Source organism: Phyllobates terribilis, unplaced genomic scaffold (genome assembly GCF_046119375.1).
Source record: "Phyllobates terribilis strain yellow unplaced genomic scaffold, ASM4611937v1 Scaffold_65__1_contigs__length_7625178, whole genome shotgun sequence".
Classification (NCBI taxonomy): Eukaryota; Metazoa; Chordata; class Amphibia; order Anura; family Dendrobatidae; genus Phyllobates; species Phyllobates terribilis.
Genome location: NW_027362825.1, coordinates 3,981,493 through 4,004,848, shown reverse-complemented (window position 1 = coordinate 4,004,848; position 23,356 = coordinate 3,981,493). Strand labels below are relative to the sequence as shown.

Below are 23,356 nucleotides of genomic sequence, written 5' to 3'. Positions count from 1 at the left end.
GGGTACTTAGTGAACTATTTTTGATCAAAAAAAGTATACAAGATCAAAAATAGTTCACTAAGTACCTTATATTTATTATGCAACTTTGCTTTACATTTATATATAATGATGGTAGGGTATGAGATATATTTTTGTCTTTTGTAGGTTTTGCTTCTTTTTGCTAGTGTGAACATGCTCCTATTTCTTGCATGTCTACCATCTTAGACCTCAGTTCACATTGCTTGGTTTCCTAGAACTGTATAGCAGACTCTCTCCTTTCTAATGGGAACATGTCGTATCTTGTTACTGTGGCCCTGTTCTATGTGTCTTTAAATTCTTAGTGGGGTTTTTCCTAAAATTGTCAGCCGTTGGACTCACTGCATACCCTATAACTGTGTAGCAGACCCTCTCCTTTCTAATAGGAACATGTCGTACCTTGTTACTGTGGCCCTGCTCCATGTGTCTTTACATTCTTAGTGGTGTTTTTACTAAAATTGGTCAGCCGTTGGACTCACTGCATACGCTATAACTGTATAGCAGACCCTCTCCTTTCTAATGGGAACATGTCGTACTTGTTACTGTGGCCCTGCTCCATGTGTCTTTACATTCTTAGTGGTGTTTTTACTAAAATTGGTCAGCCGTTGGTCTCACTGCATACCCTATAACTGTATAGCAGACCCTCTCCTTTCTAATGGGAACATGTCGTACCGCTTACTGTGGCCCTGCTCTATGTGTCTTTAAATTCTTAGTGGGGTTTTTACTAAAATTGTCAGCCGTTGGACTCACTGTATACCCTATAACTGTATAGCAGACTCTCTCCTTTCTAATGGGAACATGTCGTATCTTGTTACTGTTTCCCTGCTCTATGTGTCTTTAAATTCTTAGTGGGGTTTTTCCTAAAATTGTCAGCCGTTGGACTCACTGCATACCCTATAACTGTATAGCAGACTCTCTCCTTTCTAATGGGAACATGTTGTACTTGTTACTGTGGCCCTGCTCCATGTGTCTTTAAATTCTTAGTGGGGTTTTTCCTAATATTGTCAGCCGTTTGACTCACTGCATACCCTATAACTGTATAGCAGACTCTCTCCTTTCTAATGGGAACATGTCGTACTTGTTACTGTGGCCCTGCTCCATGTGTCTTTAAATTCTTAGTGGGGTTTTTCCTAAAATTGTCAGCCATTGGACTCACTGCATATCCTATAACTGTATAGCAGACTCTCTCCTTTCTAATGGGAACATGTCGTACTTGTTACTGTGGCCCTGCTCTATGTGTCTTTAAATTCTTAGTGGGGTTTTTCCTAAAATTGTCAGCCATTGGACTCACTGCATACCCTATAACTGTATAGCAGACCCTCTCCTTTCTAATGGGAACATGTCGTACCGCTTACTGTGGCCCTGCTCTATGTGTCTTTAAATTCTTAGTGGGGTTTTTACTAAAATTGTCAGCCGTTGGACTCACTGTATACCCTATAACTGTATAGCAGACTCTCTCCTTTCTAATGGGAACATGTCGTATCTTGTTACTGTTTCCCTGCTCTATGTGTCTTTAAATTCTTAGTGGGGTTTTTCCTAAAATTGTCAGCCGTTGGACTCACTGCATACCCTATAACTGTATAGCAGACTCTCTCCTTTCTAATGGGAACATGTTGTACTTGTTACTGTGGCCCTGCTCCATGTGTCTTTAAATTCTTAGTGGGGTTTTTCCTAATATTGTCAGCCGTTTGACTCACTGCATACCCTATAACTGTATAGCAGACTCTCTCCTTTCTAATGGGAACATGTCGTACTTGTTACTGTGGCCCTGCTCCATGTGTCTTTAAATTCTTAGTGGGGTTTTTCCTAAAATTGTCAGCCATTGGACTCACTGCATATCCTATAACTGTATAGCAGACTCTCTCCTTTCTAATGGGAACATGTCGTACTTGTTACTGTGGCCCTGCTCTATGTGTCTTTAAATTCTTAGTGGAGTTTTTCCTAAAATTGTCAGCCGTTGGACTCACTGCATACCCTATAACTGCATAGAAGACTCTCTCATTTCTATTGGGAACATGTCGTACCTTGTACTGTGGCCCTGCTCTGTGTGTCTTTAAATTGTTAGTGGGTGTTTTTCCTAAAATTGTCAGCCGTTGGACTCACTGCATACCCTATAACTGTATAGCAGACCCTCTCCTTTCTAATGGGAACTTGTCGTACCTTGTTACTGTGGCCCTGCTCTATGTGTCTTTAAATTCTTAGGAGGGTTTTTCCCAAATTTTAAGAGCCCTTGCAGTCACAGCATGGTCATTACCACTTATAGGAAACCCGCTCCTTTATAATGGGAACATTTTTTTTACTGAGACCCTCCTCTATGTCTCTTCAAAGGGGTATTGGGTTGCGTCCAAATTTTTGGCAGACCTTGCAGTCACTGGATATGCAATAACAGTATAGGAGACCCACTTGTTATTAATGGGAACAACAAAGTATAGCCGGCTTATGGCTCTCTAACAATAGCTAGGGCCAACTGCTGGCCTTTTAAGAATAGTAAGGGCCGTCTGATGTCCCTATAAAAATAGGCTTTATGACTTTCAGAGTCCCTCCATCATAAATAAAACAGGAAGTGTCTGATGATGTGTCACACACCACATTGCCAGATAAAGTTGTAAAATGTTAAAATGACATTTCCCGGTGAATGCGTTTGTCTTAAAAAAAAAACTAAAAAAAAAACAATACAATAGGATCTTTCTTTAGTATAAAAAACAGTGTCACCAATTTAACAACAATGTAATCACATTGTTCAGCTCAAGCACCTCCTTCTCCATCTCCGAAATGACCACATCAGTCACAAGGTGACAGCACTGCCTTGGCCAAGCGGCAACTGGCTGTGCTGAAGATAACATGCTTAGTGCTTAATTGACAAACCGCCCAGCGCTGCAGAGTTGTTGAAAGCTGTAACACAGCAGCCTGATCTGTGGCTCTCACCGCTGAACATACAGCCAGGCATGGTCGTGTGTGACAATGGGCAGAACCTGGTGACGGAGAAATTACAGCCGGGGTAGATACGGTTTCCCTCTATGCCAGTCCTTTCACCGAGCTAAAGAATATGGCTGTGGTGAAATACAACTCCCACTGAGAAGCTGTTTCAGATTGAAAAACATTGTGCCCACCAGAAGATTTGATTCTGAGGGCTAACCTTTCTCCCCTGCTCAAGAGCCCCATAGCAGCTGCAAAGTTAGCTCTATCATGAACTTTCCTGAGGCAGAAGCCAAGGCTCACCAGAGGATTCTCTGGTGGGGCCGTCCAACCATGCCGAGAAGCAGTCCTGGCTAAGAAAAGTGTGTGGAAAGGTTCCTGGACACTCTATGGCTGCTTTTTTACAGAGGTGGAAACCCATGCAAACATGGGGAGAACAAACAAAGTCCTTGCAGATGTTGTCTTTTCTGGGATTTGAACCCAGGCTCCCAGCACTGCAAGTCTTCAGTGCTAACCACTGATCCGATGTGCTGCCGTTCACCCTCTAATATTTAACAGGCAGGAGAAACTTGCACCTGCTGCCACTCTATCTTCAGCTCCTTTATGAGAAAATGTATTTGGGCAGCCACTCAGTCTACCAAATAAAATTCCTGAGAAGGAAATTGGGGATGGCTTCGCTACTGGTTCTGAGGCAGTGCTAATACCATGGCGTCATACCATAGTTTGCTGGAAATATTCCAGGCTGGTAGGAGGCAAGCAAATTCCCCCAGAAAAGTACCAGCAGTAATGTTCAGGGACCCGTGCATGTAGAAGACGGAGACAACACCGGGAGAAATAGTGACGGCTGGGGACCGAGTATGGACACGAGGCATGTGGTTGTGAAAAGCTTCCGCCTCCATGGGCCTAAAAAGCCACATTTCAAGTGCAAGCGGCTTTACAGGACTTCCTGGGAGAAATGACATGCAGGCTAGATAAGGTTTCTCTCTATGCCAGTCCTTTCACCGAGCTAAATACAACTGTCAGCAAAAAAAGTTGTGGACTGGCTCCGTACCATCCCTGGCCACATTCACCTGTCCACGTGTTTGTGGTTAGGTGGTCCTTCCCAGTAAGTGCACTGAGGAGGGCACGGGTAATGTTGTGGGACCCGTGCTTGTGGAAGGCGGAGGCGATACCGGGAAATATAGTGGTGGCTGGGGACCGAGTATGGACACCCAGCCGCCGCTGGCATAAGGTTGTGAAAAGCTTCCACCTCCACGAGCTTAAAAGGCCATATTTCAAGTGCAAAAAGCTGCCCAGAAATCTGGCAGTTTAGTGTTGCGGCCTGTGGGTGGGTGGCTGGCTGCATACTTGCACTTGCATTCCAAGTAACAGAAAACTAAGCAGATGGTGGCCTTGATCATCATCATGGCCTCACCTTGGTACTATGAACTCTCCTGAAGGAGAAGCCAGGGCCCGCCGGAGGAGTCTACGATTCTCTGGTGGGCCCGTTTAATCCTGCCGAAAAGCAGCCCTGGCTAAGAAAAGTGTGGGGGAACGTTCCCGGACACTCTATAGCTGCTTTTTTAATGTGGATCGGCCATGCTTATGCATGTTATTTCTCAAACCGCATTACAGATCAAGCCTTTGTCCAACTCTGTATTTAAGAAAATAAATGTGCAAAGAAAGATGTGTGTGTGTGTGTGTGTCAAAGCACCACCGACAAGGACGAATTGCTGTTGGACGGGCTGCCATTGCTTCTGCAACAAGCTTCATTACAGGACTTCCTGTGAGAAATGACATGCAGGCTAGATAGGGTTTCCCTCTATGCCAGTCCTTTCACCGAGCTAAAGACAACTGTCAGCAAAAAAAAGTTGTGGGCTGGCTCCGTACCATCCCTGGCCACATTCACCTGTCCACGTGTTTGTGGTTAGGTGGTCTTTCCCAGTAAGTGCACTGAGGAGGGCACGGGTAATGTTGTGGGACCCATGCTTGTGGAAGGCGGAGGCGATACTGGGAAAAATAGTGGCGGCTGGGGACCGAGTATGGACACCCGGCCGCCACCGGCATGAGGTTGTGAAAAGCTTCCACCTCCACGAGCTTAAAAGGCCACATTTCAAGTGCAAGCAGCTGTCAAAAATTTGGCAGCATAGTATTGCAGCCTGTGGGTCGGTGGCTGGCTGCCTGCTTACTTGTGCTTGCATTCCAAGGAATGGGGTAGGGACAACTGAACGCTGCAGTGGGACAAGGACGTGGATGGTGATTGTTGCAAGTCTGCAACGACAGGTGCATGGCGGGAGGCATCTTCGCTTGCGCCAAGGATCACTTATGATAGGCACACTTTTAGGCAGTGACCTGGAAGTCAGAGATGCTTCCAGAGGTCTTCCCCATGCTGTTCCCATGTCTTTTCAGCACTGTATGCATGTGTCTGATGATGTGTCACACACCACATGGCCAGATAAGGTTGTAAAATGTTAAAATTACATTTCCTGGTGAATGCATTTGTCTTGGTTGAAAACAATGCAAAAGTGCAAAAACACATCAAAAACGCAACGTGTGAACATAGCCCAAGGTGTGGAGGAGTATTTTTGGTTTTGGTTATTTATTTTGCCTTCTATACAAGTCATTACCCTGGAAAGTATGTTTCTTAACATATTTACCAGGAAAATCCATTTTGGTTTCGTTTTTGTATGTTTTATTGTGAGTCCGTAAAAGTGGCGTAATACTCTGACAACATTGTTAACAGCAGTGACCTGGGAGTCAGAAATGCTTCCAGGGGTCTTCCCCATGCTGTTCCCATGTCATTTGAGCACTGTTCCCATCGATTTGGGCAATATTTAGGCTCTATGCAGACCGCCAGGGGGAGCCGCCTGAAAAATGCTCGAGTTTCCCATAGACTGACATTCGGCTCGTTGCTCGGGTCGAGCACCCGAGTATTCCAATTTGCTCTACCTGAGCAACAAGTACCCGAGCATTTTAGTGCTCGCTCATCACTAAAAACTATACCTCTCGAAATATTCTACTTTTAGTGATCGATTTTGAGATTGCCGCCAATAGAGGACCCACAACTAATCAATAACAGGAGAGAAGCTGTACAATTTCTTGAAAAAAATATTGATGTCAGAAGCAGGAGTCAAACCCACGCCTCCAGAAGAGACTGCGACATGAATGCAACGCCTTAGACAGCTCAGCTATCCTGACTTCTGCTGGTTTGAGTAAATTAACTCTTTCTAAGCTAAGCAGCAGAAAGATGAGCATTACTTGTGATGAAAGGAAATATATCATGATTTATTTTATTTCAATATTCATTTTTAATTCCTTAGTGACGGAGCCAATTTTGAGCTTAGCGACCAAAGCCACATTTTTTAAAACTGACACGTGTCACTTTATGTGGTAACAACTCTGGAATGCTTAACATATCCCCGTGATTCTGAAAGTGTTTTTCCGTGACACATTGTACTTTATATTAACAGCAAATTGAGGTCAATATGTTTTTAGTTTTTCTTGTGAAAGTATCTAAAGTTTGCTGAAAATTTTTAAATGTTACCAATTTTTTTACTTTGACTGCTTATATCCTAAAATCAACTAGTCAGACAACCAAACAAGTTAATAAATAACATTTCCTATTTGTCTACTTTATGTCAGCATCATTTCCCAAACCTCCTTTTATTTTGTTAAGATGTTAGAAAGGTTAACATTTAGCAGCAAGATTTAATTTTCTTTTTAAGAAAATTTAAGAAAATTTCCAAGTTCTATTTTTTACAGACCTAGTCAGTTTTGAAGTGACTTTGAGGGGCCTATATTTTGGAAAAACACCACTGGATTCACCCTAAGAACTTGTTCACACAATGCATTCCCAAACAAAAATGACACCGCAGTAAAACTGATGTGCTTTTACAATATTTTTTACGTTTACAGCAAAAAATGCATTGGAAACGCATCATGTGAACACAGTCTTGAACTTTATTTTTATGCCATTCAAATTAGTAAAGAAATTAAAAAAATATTTTTTTCTTTGCTGCAATACATATTCCTTATAACACAAAATACTAATAAAAAAACTCCAACAAAACTAGACATCTACGTATCAGTAAAAAATTAAAATAGGCATTTTAGCCTTTCATTAGAAAGAGTCATATACATTTCTGGATTTTTTATCAGTTTAGTTTTGATTTGGAAATAACAATTAGTAATGAAATGTTGCAGTTGTCATATTGTCCACTTTGTAAACCATGATTGCCATTTTTAAAATTATGATATTAAGTGTCATTATAATCTGTGAATTGTGGAGTCCTGGAAAAAATAAACGCAGAGGAAAATGTAAAAGCATTCTTTAAAAAAATACCTCTCCATATGCCAAAACCCGGGATCGACCCAATGACCTTTAGATCTTCAGTCTAACGCTCTCCCAACTGAGCTATTTCTGCTGGTGATGAGCTGCAAACTTCAACAGTGTAAACTGAGGTCTAAAAAAGTTTCAATAAAAGAAAATTATATTGTTATATCACCGGCAGTTCTAAAAATTAATTTTCCTAGTGGAAAAATAGAAAAGTTCTAGCAGCATATTGACAATAATACAAGAGTGGAGAAGTCAGGGTAGAAATACCCACAATTTGTTACAAGACCTTTTTATTATAAATAGAACAGACCAAATACTGCGCTTTACTGTACAGAGAAACGCCTTCAAGAGGACCCGTCCCAAGGTCAGAACTGAACAGTTTTTGCCCCTATTTTATTCCCACTGTTCACCTGAGTTTACCACTTTTTGCTCTTTGAAATTCCCCATCCAGTACCTGAGATATGGGCATTTTTATTTAGCGATAATTTTTTATGTCTTTTACCAAGGGGGCGTTGCTCGCAGGGTAATAATGCATAGCAGCCTAAAGACACGCCCACAGAGAATCCTGTGAGCCACACCCCTTTGGCAAAGAACAGAAAAATTTTCACTAACATAAAGATCCCAGATCTCTGGAATTGTATGACAGGTTAAAAAAAAAGGAATAATGAGGGGAGCAGCGGGAATAAAACAAAGGGCGAAAAATGGAAACTTTTGACCCGGTGATAGGTCATCTTTAATGGTTTTAAAAACAGCCATAAATCACAACTGCTAAATGATACACTGCACATGTACATGCTTTCTGGAAACAGGATGATCATTAAAGCGTACTGACACGAAGAATAATGCTGCCTTATCACTTTTACCACACGCAGAATGGCATAAAAAAAAAACCAAAAAACAATTCCTGAATTGTTTTTGGTGTTTGTTAAGTTTACCTCCCAAAAAACGGAATAGAAAGCGATCAAAAATTGTCACGTACCCAAAAATGGTACCAATAAAAATGTCATCTCGTCCCGCAAAAAACAAGCTGTCACATGACTCTGTTGGCCGAAATATGGAAAAATTATAGCTCTCAAAATATGGCGATGCAAAAACTAGATTTTGCAAAAAATAGTGTCTTTTAGTGTGTGACAGCTGTCAGTCATAAAAACCCGATATAAATCTGGTATCGCTGTTAGCACACCGACCCGAAGAATAAAGTAATCTCATCACTTATACCGCACAAGGAACGACGTAAAAAATAAATAAAACCAATTCTTCACCTGCTACTGATTTGTTTATTATATCTCCCAATATGCTCACCACACATCTAGATAAGTTCCCCAAGGGGTCTAGTTTCCAAAATGGTGTCACTTGTGGGGGGTTTCCACTGTTTAGGCACATCAGGGGCTCCCCAAATGCAGCATGGCGTCCGCTAATTATTCAAGCAAATTTTACATTCAAAAAGTCAAATGGCGCTCCTTCCCTTCCAAACCCTGCCGTGCGCCCAAACAGTGGTTTGCCTCCACATATGGGGTATCGGCGTGTTCAGGAGAAATTGCACAACAAACTTCATGGTGCAATTTATCCTATTACCCTTATGATAGTGGAAAATTAGGGGATGAAAAACATTTTTGTGGTAAAAATGTGAAAATTTTATTTTTACAGCTCAATATTATAAACTTCTGTGAAGCACCTTGAGGTTCAAGGTGCTCACCACACATCTAGATAAGTTCCCTAAGGGGTCTAGTTTCCAAAATAGTCTCACTTGTGGGGCGTTTCCACTGTTTAGGCACATCAGGAGCTCTCCAAACGCAATATGGCGTCTGCTAATTATTCAAACAAATTTTACATTCAAAAAGTCTAATGGCGTTCCTTCCCTTCCGAACCCTGCCGTGCGCCCAAACAGTGGTTTTCCCTCACATATGGGGTATCAACACGCTCATAAGAAATTGCACAAAAAAATTTGGGGTCCATTTTTTCCTGTTACCCCTGCAAAAATAAAAAAATTGGGTCTAAAGTAACATTTTTGTGAAAAAAGTTAAATGTTAATTTTTTTCTTCCACATTCCAAAAATTCCTGTGAAGCACCTGAAGGGTTAATAAAGTTCTTGAATGTGGTTTTAAGCACCTTCAGGGGTGCAGTTTTTATAATGGTTCACTTTTGGGTATTTTCTGTCATAAAGACCTCTCAAAGTGACTTCAAATATGATGTGGTCCCTAAAAAAAATGTTTTGTAAATTTTGTTGGAAAAATGAGAAATTGCTGGTCAACTTTTAACCCTTATAGCTTCCTAACAAAAAAAACTTTTGGTTCCAAAATTGTGCTGATGTAAAGTGGACATGTGAGAAATGTTATTTATTAACTATTTTGTGTGACATATCTCTCTGATTTAAGGGCATGAAAATTCAAAGTTTGAAAATTGCAAAATTTTCAAAATTTTTGCCAAATTTCTGATTTTTTCACAAATAAACGCAAGTGATATCAAAGAAATTTTACCACTATCATGAAGTACAATATGTCACGAAAAAACAGTCTCAGAATCAGGGGAATCCATTGAAGCGTTTCAGAGTAATTACTTCATAAAGTGACAGTGGTCAGAATTGAAAAAATTGGCCCGGTCACGAAGGCAAAAACAGGCTCTGGCGCGAAGTGGTTAATTATTGTATTATCTTTAACTGTTGCTTATAACTGTTGTATATGAACCTCTGAATTGTAAAGTGCTCTGGAATATGTTGGCGTTATATAAAGAAAGAATATTATTATTACATCATGTTACTCTAAGATAAAAAAAAAACTGCTGACTGATTCACTTTAAATTCTATAAAACCAACAAACAAGAAGCAGCCAGCTATGATACAGAATTCGCTGATGTCTTCATCCCTCAACAGATTTTTTTACAGTTTTGAAATCTGACACTCTGCCCAATCCCAGTATACCACTAGCAACCATTTCAGTGCGCCAAAAGCCAGCGATGGTCAATACCTAATTGACCTATTACAGTATGTACAGGTGCTTCTCACAAAATTAGAATATCATCAAAAAGTTAATTTATTTCAGTTCTTTAATACAAAAAGTGAAACTCGTATATTATATAGAGTCATTGCAAACAGAGTGATCTATTTCAAGTGTTTATTTCTGTTAATGTTGATGATTATGGCTTACAGCCAATGAAAACACAAAAGTCATTATCTCAGCAAATGAGAATAATTAACAAATAATACCAGCAAATGCTTCCTAGGTGTTTAAAAAAAAGTCCCTTAGTCTATTTCAGTAGGCTCCACAATCATGGAGCAGATTGCTGACTTGACAGATGTCCAGAAGGTAGTCATTGACACACCCCACAAGGAGGGTAAGCCGCAAAAGGTCATTGCTAAAGAAGCTGGCTGTTCACAGAGGGCTGTATTCAAGCATATTACTGGAAAGTTGAGTGTAAGGAAAAAGTGTGGTAGAAAAAGGTGCACAAACAACCGGGATAACCGCAGCCTTGAAATGATTGTTTAGAAAAGGCCATTCAAAAATTTTGGGGAGATTCACAAGGAGTGGACTGCTGCTGTAGTCATTGCTTCAAGAGCCACCACACACAGACGTATCCAGGACATGGGCTACAAGTGTCGCATTCCTTGTGTCAAGCCACTCATGACCAATAGACAACGATAGAAGCGTCTTACCTGGGCCAAGGAGAAAAAGACCTGGACTGTTACTCAGTGGTCCAGCTTCACTGTCCACTGTCTCTGAAGAGAGGCAGCAGTGTAAGTGGAGACCCCGCCCACTGCACTTGTTGCTCATTTGCATAACCATTAAACAGTACATTTCTCTAAAATGTAAACCTAGATTTTCAAAATAATGGTATTTCTGTGATCAGCATTACAGGGACTTTATAAAAATGTCATTAGTTTGGGGTGTAAAACCTGATGAGAGGTTCCCTTTAAGAGCAATATTCCAGATTTCAGTGTAATTATTTGCAGGGATCCAGGTAACATTAAGATGCTGTTTGGCAATAAACTGCTTTTGCTATTCCTTCCAGTGATTTTCCGATGTGTAAATTTATGACAATCAAAATGTCAGCACTAATGGGGCCAATGTCTCACTCACGTGTCTTACTCTGGGTGCGAATGGAAACAGGATGAAATCTTCACCCATCAAAATTCTTTCTTTTGTTGCAAAGGGGAAGATTGAGGCTCCGGTGGTGAGCCCACACTGAACCAGGCACATGTCAGCTGATTTTTACAGCTGACATGTGCACGCAACAGCCGCGGGTGGAATCGCGATCCACCACAGCTGTTAACATGTTAAATGTCGCTGTCAAACTCTGACAGCGGCATTTAACAGCGCCGCTCTGGAAGTGCGTTACTTACCCCGCCCATCGGTGACTCCTTCACGTGATCGCAGGTCACTGATGGGTGGGCATGACAACCCTGGGTCTGCAGCAGACCCCAGAGGTTGTCATGTACTGATCGCTATGAGCGCCACCTAGTGGTTGGTGCTCATAAGCACAGGAGCATTTCTGCTACATAGAGGTGATCTGTTTATCACCTCTATGTAGCAAAGACGATCGGACAGTTGCTGCTTCTAGTATCCTATGGAGACTATAGAAGCATGCAAAAAGTAAAAAAAAATGTTTTTAAAAATATTAAAAGAATAAAAAATATATAAAAGTTTAAATCACCCCCCTTTCACGCCATTCAAAATAAAATAATAATAAAAAACCACATACACATATTTGGTATCGTTGCGTCCAGAATCACCCGATCTATCAATATTAAAAAAGAATTAATCCGATCGGTAAACAGCGTAACAAGAAAAAAATTCTTGAAGATTGAAGATGAAATGGGGCTGGGTCTTTCAGCATGACAATGATCCCAAGCATACCGACAAGGTAATGAAGTGGCTTTGTAAGAAGCATTTCAAGGTCCTGGAGTGGTCTAGCTAGTCTCCAGATCTAAACCCTATAGAAAACCTTTGGAGGGAGTTGAAAGTCTGTGTTGCCCAGCGATAGCCCCAAAACATCACTGTTCTAGAGGAGATCTGCATGGAAGAATGGGCCAACATACCAGCAACAGTGTGTGCCAACCTTGTGAAGACTCACAGAAAATGTTTGACCTCTGTCATTGTAAACAAAGGATATATAACAAAGTATTGAGAAGAACTTTTGTAATTGACCAAATACTTATTTTCCACCAAAATGTGAAAAAAAAATTCTTTCCAAATCAGACAATGTGATTTTCAGGATTTGATTTCCCATTTTGTCTCTCATAGTTGAGGTCTACCTATGATGGCAATTACAGGCCTCTCTCATCTTTTTAAGTGGGAGAACTTGCACAATTGGTGGCTGACTAAATACTTTTTTACCCACTGTATATGTCTACTTTATGTCAGCATCATTTCCCAAACCTCCTTTTATTTCGTTTGGATGTTAGAAAAGTTAAAATTTAGCAGCAAGATTTAATTTTTTTTTTAAGAAAATTTAAGAAAATTTCCAAGTCCTATTTTTTACAGACCTAGTCAGTTTTGAAGTGACTTTGAGGGTCCTATATTTTGGAAAAACACCACTGGATTCACCCTAAGAACTTGTTCACCCAATACATTCCCAAACAAAAATGACAATGCAGTAAACTGATGCGTTTTTACTATATTTTTTAATTTTGCAAAAAAAAAAAATGCATTGGGAACGCATCATGTGAACACAGTCTTGAACTTTATTTTTATGCTATTCAAATTAGTAAAGAAATTAAAAAATGTTTTTTTCATTGCTTCAAAATTTATTTATTTATATGCAGAAGAATATGTAAAAATATTCTTTAAAAGATGCTTTTCCTCTTGCCAAAACCCGGGATCGAACCAGGGACCTTTAGATCTTCAGTCTAACGCTCTCCCAACTGAGCTGTTTCGGCTGGTGATGAGCTGTAAACTTCAACAGTGTAAACCGAGGTCTAGAAAAGTTTCAATAAAAGAAAATTATATTTTTATATCACCGGCAGTTCTAAGGCTGTGTGCCCACGATGCGTTTTTTAAGCATTTCCGCAGCGGGAAAAACGCTGCAGAAATGCTTAACAAACGCTTGGTAGAAGGTCTGCCATGTTCCCCAATAATAATCCGCATGTGCTGTGCACATGCTGCAGAAGTTTCCACTGCGGATTATCATTGCGGAAAAAAACGCAGCACTACCAATTATTTTGCGGAAGCGCTGCGTTTTCGCCGCCATTGACTTGCATTAGATTGCATGGATTACGCATCACTGTATATGTAGATGCGCATTCCATGCTTTCTAATGTGCGGATGGAACCCGGGTGTAGAGGAGAGGAGACTCTCCTCCGGACCTGGGTACCATAGAAAACTGTAAAAAAAAAGAATAAAATAAAAAATAAATATATACTTACCTTCTGGCGGCCCGCGCTGCGCTCCTCCTCGCATGCTGGCAGTTCGCGATGGACTGAAGGACCTGTGCTGACGTCATAGTCATGTGACGGGTCACGCGACGCTGAAGTCGGCAAGTCCTTTAGTCTACCGCTGCCGGCAAGGGAGAACGGAGGGAAGCAAGACACCGTGGGCCATTAGAGGGTAAGTATATATATATTTTTTTTATTTTTTACCATTCTTTCGGTCACAGTATATAAATCCATGCCGTTTGCATGGATTTATATAGTGTGACCAAGTTGACAAGCACTTTCCAAGTGATGCTAAAATCGCTTGGAAAGCGCTTGACAACCCGCATGCGGAAATGCAAGTGAAGAACTCTTCACATCCGCATGTCCCTGGCAGGAAAACGCATGTACAATCCGCATGTACAATCTGCATGTACAATCCGCATGTACAATCCACATATACAATCCGCATGTACAATCCGCATGTACAATCCGCATGTACAATCCGCATGTACAATCCGCATGTACAATCCACATGTACAATCCGCATGTACAATCCACATATACAATCCGCATGTACAATCCGCATGTACAATCCGCATGCGTTTTTTTCTGCCAGGGAGATGCAGAAACGGTCAGGAAAAATCCTGAGCATTTCTGCATTGTGGGCACATAGCCTTAACATTAATTTTCCTAGTGGAAATATAAAAAGTTCTATCAGCATATTGACAGTGATACAAGAGTGGAGAAGTCAGGGTAGAAATACCCACAATTTGTTATAAGACCTTTTTATTGTATTTAGAACAGACCAAATACTGCACTTTACTGTACAGAGAAACGCCTTCACGAGGACCCGTCCCAAGGTCAGAACTGAGCAGTTTTTGCCCCTATTTTATTCCCACTGTTCCCCTGAGTTTACCGCTTTTTGCTCTTTGAAATTCACCATCCAGTTCCTGAGATATGGGCATTTTTATTTAGTGATAATTTTTTATGTCTTTTATCAAGGGGGCATTGCTCGCAGGGTAATAATGCAGAGCAGCCTAAAGACACGCCCACAGAGAATCCTGTGAGCCACACCCCTTTGCCAAAGAACAGAAAAATTTGTACTAAACGTAAAGATCCCAGATCTCTGGAATTGTATGACAGATTAAAATAAAGGAATAATGAGAGGAGCAGCAGGAATAAAACAAGGGGCAAAAACTGAAAACTTTTGACCCGGTGATAGGTGATCTTTAATGGTTTTAAAAACAGCCATAAATCACAACTGCTAAATGATACACTGCACATGTACATGCTTTCTGGAAACAGGGTGATCATCTAGGCTGGAGCACATGATTTTTACATCATTTAGACGCCAATGTCCTCCCTTCCACAGAGGAAACCATTAGCGCTCAATTCAGGATGGGGCTGGAACTTGGCCTGCGGCTAATTTTAAATGGAATCTGTCACCAGGTATTTGCTGTTATCTGAGAGCAGCATAATGTAGGGACAGAGATCCTGATTCAACAACGTTTCACTTGCTGGGCTGCTTGCTGTAGTTTTGATAAAATCCCTGTTTTATCTGCTGCAGATTTAACAGTGCTCTGAATGCTGAGCTTTGTATAACTCTGCCCACACCACTGATTGACAGCTTTTGTGTACACTGCATAGGCAGAAAGCTGCCCATCAGCAGTTTGGGTGTGGTTATACAGAGCAGGAGAACTACATGTGCTATTGTGATAATCTGCTGATAAAACCCTGATTTTATTGAAATTGCAAAAGCTGCACAGTAAGTGATACATTGCTGGAATCAGGGGTTCTAACCCTATATCATTGTAGATTTTAAGCTCTTATGAGCTGGATCGTCAGTTTTTTTGCCTTAATTATTGTATTATCTCTAACTGTTACTTATGACTGTTGTATATGAACCTCTGAATTGTAAGGACCGATCCAGATTCACTGTCCTTTCCGGAGGAGGTTTTATCTTTCATGATTGGGCTGAGTTACTGCAATCAAATTGACATTACTCCTAAGAATAATATACTACTTACACTCCCGCTGCCAGTCTTGTTACAGTGATTGGCAGGTCACTATTTATTCAGTAACCTGCCTCTTCCTCCCGAGATCCAGTGCCATCATTCCCCATGGTAGAGAATAGGGAAGAGCAGCAGCAGTGTAAGTGCAGGCCCCGCCCACTGCACTTGCGGCTCATTTGCATAACAATGAAACAGTGCATTTCTCTAAAATGTAAACCCAGATTTTCAAAATAATAGCATGGCTATAATCAGTATTACAGGGGCTTTATATAGGGGGCTTTATCAGAATTCTTTCTTTTGTTGCAAAGGGGAAAATTGAGGCCTGAATTGGAAATCTGTGATGAAATCAAAAAACTAGATTATTTTGTCTGTAATCATTTTGGATTTTTCCCAGTTCTGGAGACGATCCATAGTAATCTGCAGATGGGAAAGCAAAGATAATCTACCTGATCTGCTGATGGGCTGCAGCGTTCACTTGACAAGCAAAGTAACCAGATCCCCAGGTAACACGGCGCTCGGAGAGAAGAAGTTGTGCTTGTTTGGGATTTACATCTTCTTCTTCTTTTATTCTGTATACTGGGAGCATTGAAAGGGATTTTCCAGTAGCGGATGACAACTATAAAACCGCTGGACCTTCTCGCCTTACATTTTCTACCACGATATTAACTCTTTGTAGAAGAGTCGATAATACAATCAGCAATACCTGAATATATAGTAGATAAAGGACAATCACTGGAAAAATTCAAAAAAGTTACTTTTATTTAATACAAACATTACCCATAACGTAATGGAGACCATAAAGAAATGTGGGAAGGAAAAAATGTTGGAGAGAAAGTTTATGAAGCACCCCAGATGGGACTCGAACCCACAATACCCGGCTTAGGAGGCCAGTGCCTTATCCATTAGGCCACTGGGGCTTAGTGGGGGCTGACTGCTCACATTACCTGGACTTTTTTCTATTTCATAAATCAGTGAAAATATTTAAAAGCAGAAACCCGGCCGGCTGCTGCTTCTAAGAAGGCGAGATTGAATTCTCTGAAAAAAGTAGATGGAAAAGGGAAGGAAATGGTAATAAATTCCATCACATTTGGGGCAAATGCTCTCATTAAAACGAATATCGTGAAAAAAACATGAAGGAAAAGTATTTGAAACAAAAACTACATTGTGACTCTGAAACACTGCAGCATTTCAGAGAAAAACCTAATATAAGGGCTCTTGCACACAAATGATTTTCTTGGACGAGTTCTATCTGTGGTTTTCACTGATTGCTCTCGTGCGTATGATATTCTATGGGGCTGTGCACATGTTCAATTTTTTCCCCAGACTGAGTAGTCCACTGAAAAAATCTGAGATATGTCCAATTTTCATTCGAGTACAGGTCCATGAAAAAAATCAGATCGCACTCAGATGACATCTGAGTGTGCTTCAATTTTCAGGGACTGAGAGAGTGGAGAAAATGATCAAAGTCTGAATCAGAATAATAGGACTGTTTTTCTCAGATGTAGAATGGTCCTGTGACCCTACCCTAAAAGTCAGCCGGGGACCAGGATTCATGAGTGACTAGTGGAAAAGGTTGGTCCCTGCAGCTCCTCCCGCCCGCTCCTCTGGAATGATATGTCTCTCTCAGCGTGTGTATATAGGGAGAGACCTGTCAGTCATTGTCAGCGGATGAGGGGAAGCGACCAGGAACCGAGCTGCAAAGGAGACTGGTAGGAAAGGTCGTTCAGGTTCCCTTTAGACTACATTACTCACAAATACATTATACTTATGAATTGTTAGGTACTTAGCACACAAATTGGCCAATTCATGTGCGCTCACTAGATATGAAAAGGTGATCTATCTTTGAGGTGCTGTCACTAACTTAGACCTCAGGTAGGAGAGCAATACGACACTTAATAATCACAAGCAGTAGTGTAGCTACCACGGGGGCAGGGTGGGACGGTTTCCCCGGGCCCCACACTCTGAGGGGGCCCACCCGGAGCTACACTATTGTAACTGTAGTGGCGTGAGCAGCACGCCGCTACAGTTACACTCTGGACAGAGCAAGGAGACTCGATGTCCCTGCATTGCCTGGCGGTCGCTATGGGGCCCTTGAGCAGGAGGGGGGCCCCCGGTGCCAGCATCGGGCCCCCCCACCATTCACCGCAACCGCGAGCTCCCTCTCCCATTAGTTTCCATAGCTTCCTCTGTGTGTGACGTCACTGATGTCATCACTTGGCACCCGGCCCCCTGAGCTGAAGATGTGTGGGGGCCGGGTGCTCAGAGCAGCGGGGGAACTAGGAGGAGAAAGAGGTGAGTATTGTGCTTATTTATTTTTTCTTATGGGGGGGATTATGCTACAGACAGCCTAAGGGGGTGGGGGATTATGCTACAGACTGCCTATGGGAGGTGGGGTGGGATTATGCTACAGACTGCCTATGGGGGGCTGGGAGGATTATGCTACAGACTGCCTATGGGGGGTGGGGTTATTATGCTACAGACTGCCTATGGGGGGGATTATCCTACAGACTCTGCCTATGGGGAGTGCATTATACAGTGGTGGGCAAAAATATTGGCACCCCTGCAATTCTGTCAGATAATACTCAGTTTCTTCCTGAAAATGATTGCAATCCCAAATTCTTTGGTATTATTATCTTCATTTAATTTGCTTGCAAGGAAAAAAACACAAAAGAGAATGAAGCAAAAATCAAATCATTGATCATTTCACACAAAACTCCAAAAATTGGCCAGACAAAAGTATTGGCACCCTCAGCCTAATACTTGGTTGCACAACCTTTAGCCAAAATAACTGCGAACAACCGCTTCCGGTAACCATCAATGAGTTTCTTACAATGCTCTGCTGGAATTGTAGACCATTCTTCTTTGGCAAACTGCTCCAGGTCCCTGATATTTGAAGGGTGCCTTCTCCAAACTGCCATTTTGAGATCTCTCCACAGGTGTTCTATGGGATTCAGGTCTGGACTCATTGCTGGCCACCTTAGAAGTCTCCAGTGCTTTCTCTCAAACCATTTTATAGTGCTTTTGGAAGTGTGTTTTGGGGCATTATCCTGCTGGAAGACCCATGACCTCTGAGGGAGACCCAGCTTTCTCACACTGGGCCCTACATTATGCTGCAAAATTTGTTGGTGGTCTTCAGACTTCATAATGCCATGCACACGGTCAAGCAGTCCGGTGCCAGAGGCAGCAAAGCAACCCCAAAACATCAGGGAGCATCCGCCATGTTTGACTGTAGGGACCGTGTTCTTTTCTTTGAATGCCTCTTTTTTTTTCCTGTACACTCTATGTTGATGCTTTTTCCCAAAAAGCTCGACTTTTGTCTCATCTGACCAGAGAACATTCTTCCAAAACATTTTAGTTTTCTCAGGTAAGTTTTGGCAAACTCCAGCCTGGCTTTTTTATGTCTCGGGGTAAGAAGTGGGGTCTTCCTGGGTATCCTACCATACAGTCCCTTTTCATTCAGATGCCGACGGATAGTACGGGTTGACACTGTTGTACCCTCGGACTGCAGGGCAGCTTGAACTTGTTGGGATGTTAGTCGAGGTTCTTTATCCACCATCCGCACAATCTTGCGTTGAAATCTCTCGGCAATTTTTCTTTTCCATCCACATCTAGGGAGGTTAGCCACAGTGCCATGGGCTTTAAACTTCTTGATGACACTGCGCATGGAAGACACAGGAACATTCAGGTCTTTGGAGATGGAATTGTAGCCTTGAGATTGCTCATGCTTTCTCACAATTTGGTTTCTCAAGTCCTCAGACAGTTCTTTGGTTTTCTTTCTTTTCTCCATGCTCAATGTGGTACACACAAGGACACAGGACAGAGGTTGAGTCAACTTTAATCCATGTTAACTGTCTGCAAGTGTGATTTAGTTAATGCCAACACCTGTTAGGTGCCACAGGTAAGTTACAGGTGCTATTAATTACACAAATTAGAGAAGCATCACATGATTTTTCAAACAGTGCCAATACTTTTGTCCACCCCCTTTTTTAGGTTTGGTGTGGAATTATATCCAATTTGGCTTTAGGACAATTCTTTTTGTGTTTTTTCATTGAAGACAAATTAAATGAAGATAATAATACCAAAGAATTTGTGATTGCAATCATTTTCAGAAAGAAACTGAGTATTATCTGACAGAATTGCAGGGGTGCCAATACTTTTGGCCACCACTGTACTATATTGAGGACTATCTGGCGCATTATACTATATGTAGGCTATTTGTACAGTGTGGGGATTACAGTTAGGGTCATACCGTGTGGGAGATTATGTGGGGTCTTTGCACAGTGTAGGGGCCATCATATGTGTGGGAGATAATGTGGGGTCATTTGTATAGTGTAGGGGCCATCATAAAATGTGGGAGATAATGTGGGGTATTTGTGCAGTGTGAGGGCCATCATACAGTGTGGGAGATAATGTGGTATCTTTGCACATTATGGGGGCCATCATACAGTGTGGGAGATAATGTGCGGTCTTTTCACAGTGTGGGGGCCATCATACAGTGTGGGAGATAATGTGGGGTCTTTGCACAGTGTGGGGTCCATCATACAGTGTTGGAGACATCAGTTTGGAGGCTACTAAGGGGTCAGTATACTGTGTGTTGGGTACTATACAGTGAGGGGGCATTATACTATGTATAGGAGAGCATCATACTGTGTATAGGGAGCTGTATATAGGGGGAGACTCAGCACATTATTAAATGTTAAGTGGGCACTTATCGTTATAGGGGAACTCAGGTTATTGTGACTGTCAGAGGGGCACACAGAGGGCATTATTACTTTCTAAGGGGCAAAATTTGGTCACTGTTTTCTAGGGCACTTGCACATGGCATTACTATATTCTAGAGGGTTGTTTTACTATCTTGAGAGCACACAGAAGGTGCAGTAATATGGACACCTACAGCAACAGAGGCTCAGTATTGGGGTATCAGCAGGAAGAGGTGTTTGTGCAGGTTGGGACTAGATGGGGACGGGGCCTGAAATGTAAGGAATCAAATGTGTCTTTGTTGTGATCTCTGCAGACCTGAGAGTCTGAGTCCTGGATGGAGAAGTCGTTGTGTCAGTCTGGGCCAGATGGAAAAGACGGGAAAAGTGAACAATTTAATCAGAAAGAACGTCAGCTGTAAGTTACTGCATATAACAGTGCTGTGATCTCTTATATATTCTGCAGGACTGGTATCTAGCAATATGTCACCATATGGTGGTAATAGCAGTGCTGGTCTTTGTATAGAGATTATTTTCAGTAACAGTGCTGTCATCTGCTGAGGTTCTCCTACATCCACTATCTGGATGCACCACTATTTTTGTAATCAGGGTTACCTGGTTAGGGGCCCACTTAGAAGTTTCGCCCACACTGAACCAAAGCCCTAGATACGCCTCTGACCACAAGCTATAAAAATGTTGATATTCGTTTACAAGTCTGTAACCTACATGTGGTATAGATATCTGGGCTCAGACTGGCCCACCGGTCAACAAGGAATCCTCGGGTGGGCCCCCAGTGTGCCCCTGAGCCTTGGGCATAACGATAGTAATTGTGTCCTACGTCACCACTGCCACCCTTTTGTATTTTACAGTTGTTCCTCCACTATAACGAGGAAAAGGCCAAAAAGATATTTGCATATAGCTGTTGTGTGACCCCTAGAGTCAGTTCCACCTGTGTACACCAAAGATCCTAGTCTGACCATACTGATCTCTAGTGGCCAATGTGACAACTGCAATTTTTCATTACAAATTGTTTTGTTTTTTAGCTGATGTTCCTTTATTCTTTTAATACCACACAGGGATTGGTTTATTTTGTTTGCAATAATGTAGTAAAGCTCTGTATATCTATATTCCCGTATATACAGGTGTTAGTGCTCACATAACTGCGCTGTAAAGTAAGGAATGTGATCAGACAGGTCGTCACTGATTGTCGACACGATATGGGGTCGGATCACAGAATAGATGGGATTAGGCTTCATCATATTTTCATTACGATATACAACGGCAGGGAAAGGGTTAAAGGTGTTGTCACACAAATAAACATTTATCCAATTCTTGATTCCTTAGATGTCCCTTTAAGAAATCATTGTAGGCTGAAATTAGTTAAAACAGCTGAAGTTCGTGACTCAATGCTGCGTTACCATATAAATTCTATATAAGATTTCAGTGTTATTATGTGTTCTAACATGTACTAATCAATTACAGGAGAGAAGCTGTACAATGTCAGGAAGGAAAAGAACTGATGTCAGAAGTGGGATTCGAACCCACGCCTCCAGAGGAGACTGCGACCTGAACGCAGCGCCTTAGACTGCTCGGCCATCCTGACTTCTGCTGGTTTAAGTAAATTAACACTTTCTAAGCTAAGCAGTAGAAAGATGAGCATTACTTGTGATGAAAGGAAATATATCATGATTTATTTTATTTCAATATGCATTTCTAATTCCTTAGTGACGGAGCCAATTTTGAGCTTAACGACCAAAGCCACATTTTTAAAAACTGACACGTGTCACTTTATGTGATAATAACACTGTAATGCTTAACATATCCCCGTGATTCTGAAAGTGTTTTTCCGTGACACATTGTACTTTATATTAACGGCAAATTGAGGTCAATATGTTTTTAGTTTTTCTTGTGAAAGTATCTAAAGTTTGCTGAAAATTTTTAAATGTTACCAATTTTTTAACTTTAACTGCTTATATCCTAAAACCAACTAGTCAGACAACCAAACAAGTTAATAAATAACATTTCCTATTTGTCTACTTTATGTCAGCATCATTTCCCAAACCTCCTTTTATTTCGTTTGGATGTTAGAAAGGTTAAAATTTAGCAGCAAGATTTAATTTTCTTTTTTAAGAAAATTTAAGAAAATTTCCAAGTTCTATTTTTCACAGACCTAGTCAGTGTTGAAGTGACTTTGAGGTCCTATATTTTGGAAAAACACCACTGGATTCACCCTAAGAACTTGTTCACACAATGCATTCCCAAACAAAAATGACACCGCAGTAAAACTGATGTGCTTTTACTGTATTTTTTAAGTTTACTGCAAAAAATGCATTGGGAAGGCATCATGTGAACACAGTCTGGACCTTTATTTTTATGCCATTCAAATTAGTAAGAAAATTAAAAAATATTTTTTTCTTTGCTGCAATACATATTCCTTATAACACAAAATACTAATAAAAAAACTCCAACAAAACTAGACATCTACGTATCAGCAAAAAATAAAAATAGGCATTTTAGCCTTGCATGAGAAAGTGTCATATACATTTTTGGATTTTTTATTAGTTTAGTTTTGATTTGTAAATAACAATTAGTAATAAAATGTTGCAGTTGTCTTAGTGTCCACTAGATGTCAGTATCAGGTGCACACATTACAGATTTGTAAACCATGATTGCCATTTTTAAGATTATGATATTAAGTGTCTTTATGATCTGTGAATTGTGGAGTCCTGGAAAAAAATCAATGCAATAGAAAATGTAAAATTATTCTTTAAAAAAATACCTCTCCATATGCCGAAACCTGCGATCAAACCAGGGACCTTTAGATCTTCAGTCTCAAGCCCCCGTCTCACATAGCAATATCGCTAGCGAGATTGCTGCTGAGTCATGGTTTTGGTGACTCACCAGCATCCTCACCAGCGATGTCACTATGTGTGACACTTTGCAAAGATCAGGCCCCTGCTGTGAGGTCGCTGATCGCTGCAAAGTGTCCTGGACCATTTTTTGGTCGTTGGCCTCCTGCTGGCCAGCACACATCGCTGTGTGTGACCAGCGGGAC

General features: G+C 41.3%; 4 non-coding genes across 4 annotated transcripts; all 4 read right to left on the bottom strand.

Moving 5' to 3' along the window:
* Positions 1-7,261: 7,261 nt before the first annotated feature.
* On the bottom strand, positions 7,262-7,334 carry TRNAF-GAA (transfer RNA phenylalanine (anticodon GAA)). The gene has a single exon. It is a non-coding gene; the product is annotated as a tRNA-Phe (tRNA).
* Positions 7,335-13,045: 5,711 nt separating this feature from the next.
* On the bottom strand, positions 13,046-13,118 carry TRNAF-GAA (transfer RNA phenylalanine (anticodon GAA)). The gene has a single exon. It is a non-coding gene; the product is annotated as a tRNA-Phe (tRNA).
* A 3,330-nt stretch (positions 13,119-16,448) lies between these two features.
* Positions 16,449-16,521, bottom strand: TRNAR-CCU (transfer RNA arginine (anticodon CCU)). The gene has a single exon. It is a non-coding gene; the product is annotated as a tRNA-Arg (tRNA).
* A 5,300-nt stretch (positions 16,522-21,821) lies between these two features.
* Positions 21,822-21,904, bottom strand: TRNAL-CAG (transfer RNA leucine (anticodon CAG)). Its single transcript has one exon. It is a non-coding gene; the product is annotated as a tRNA-Leu (tRNA).
* Positions 21,905-23,356: the final 1,452 nt, after the last annotated feature.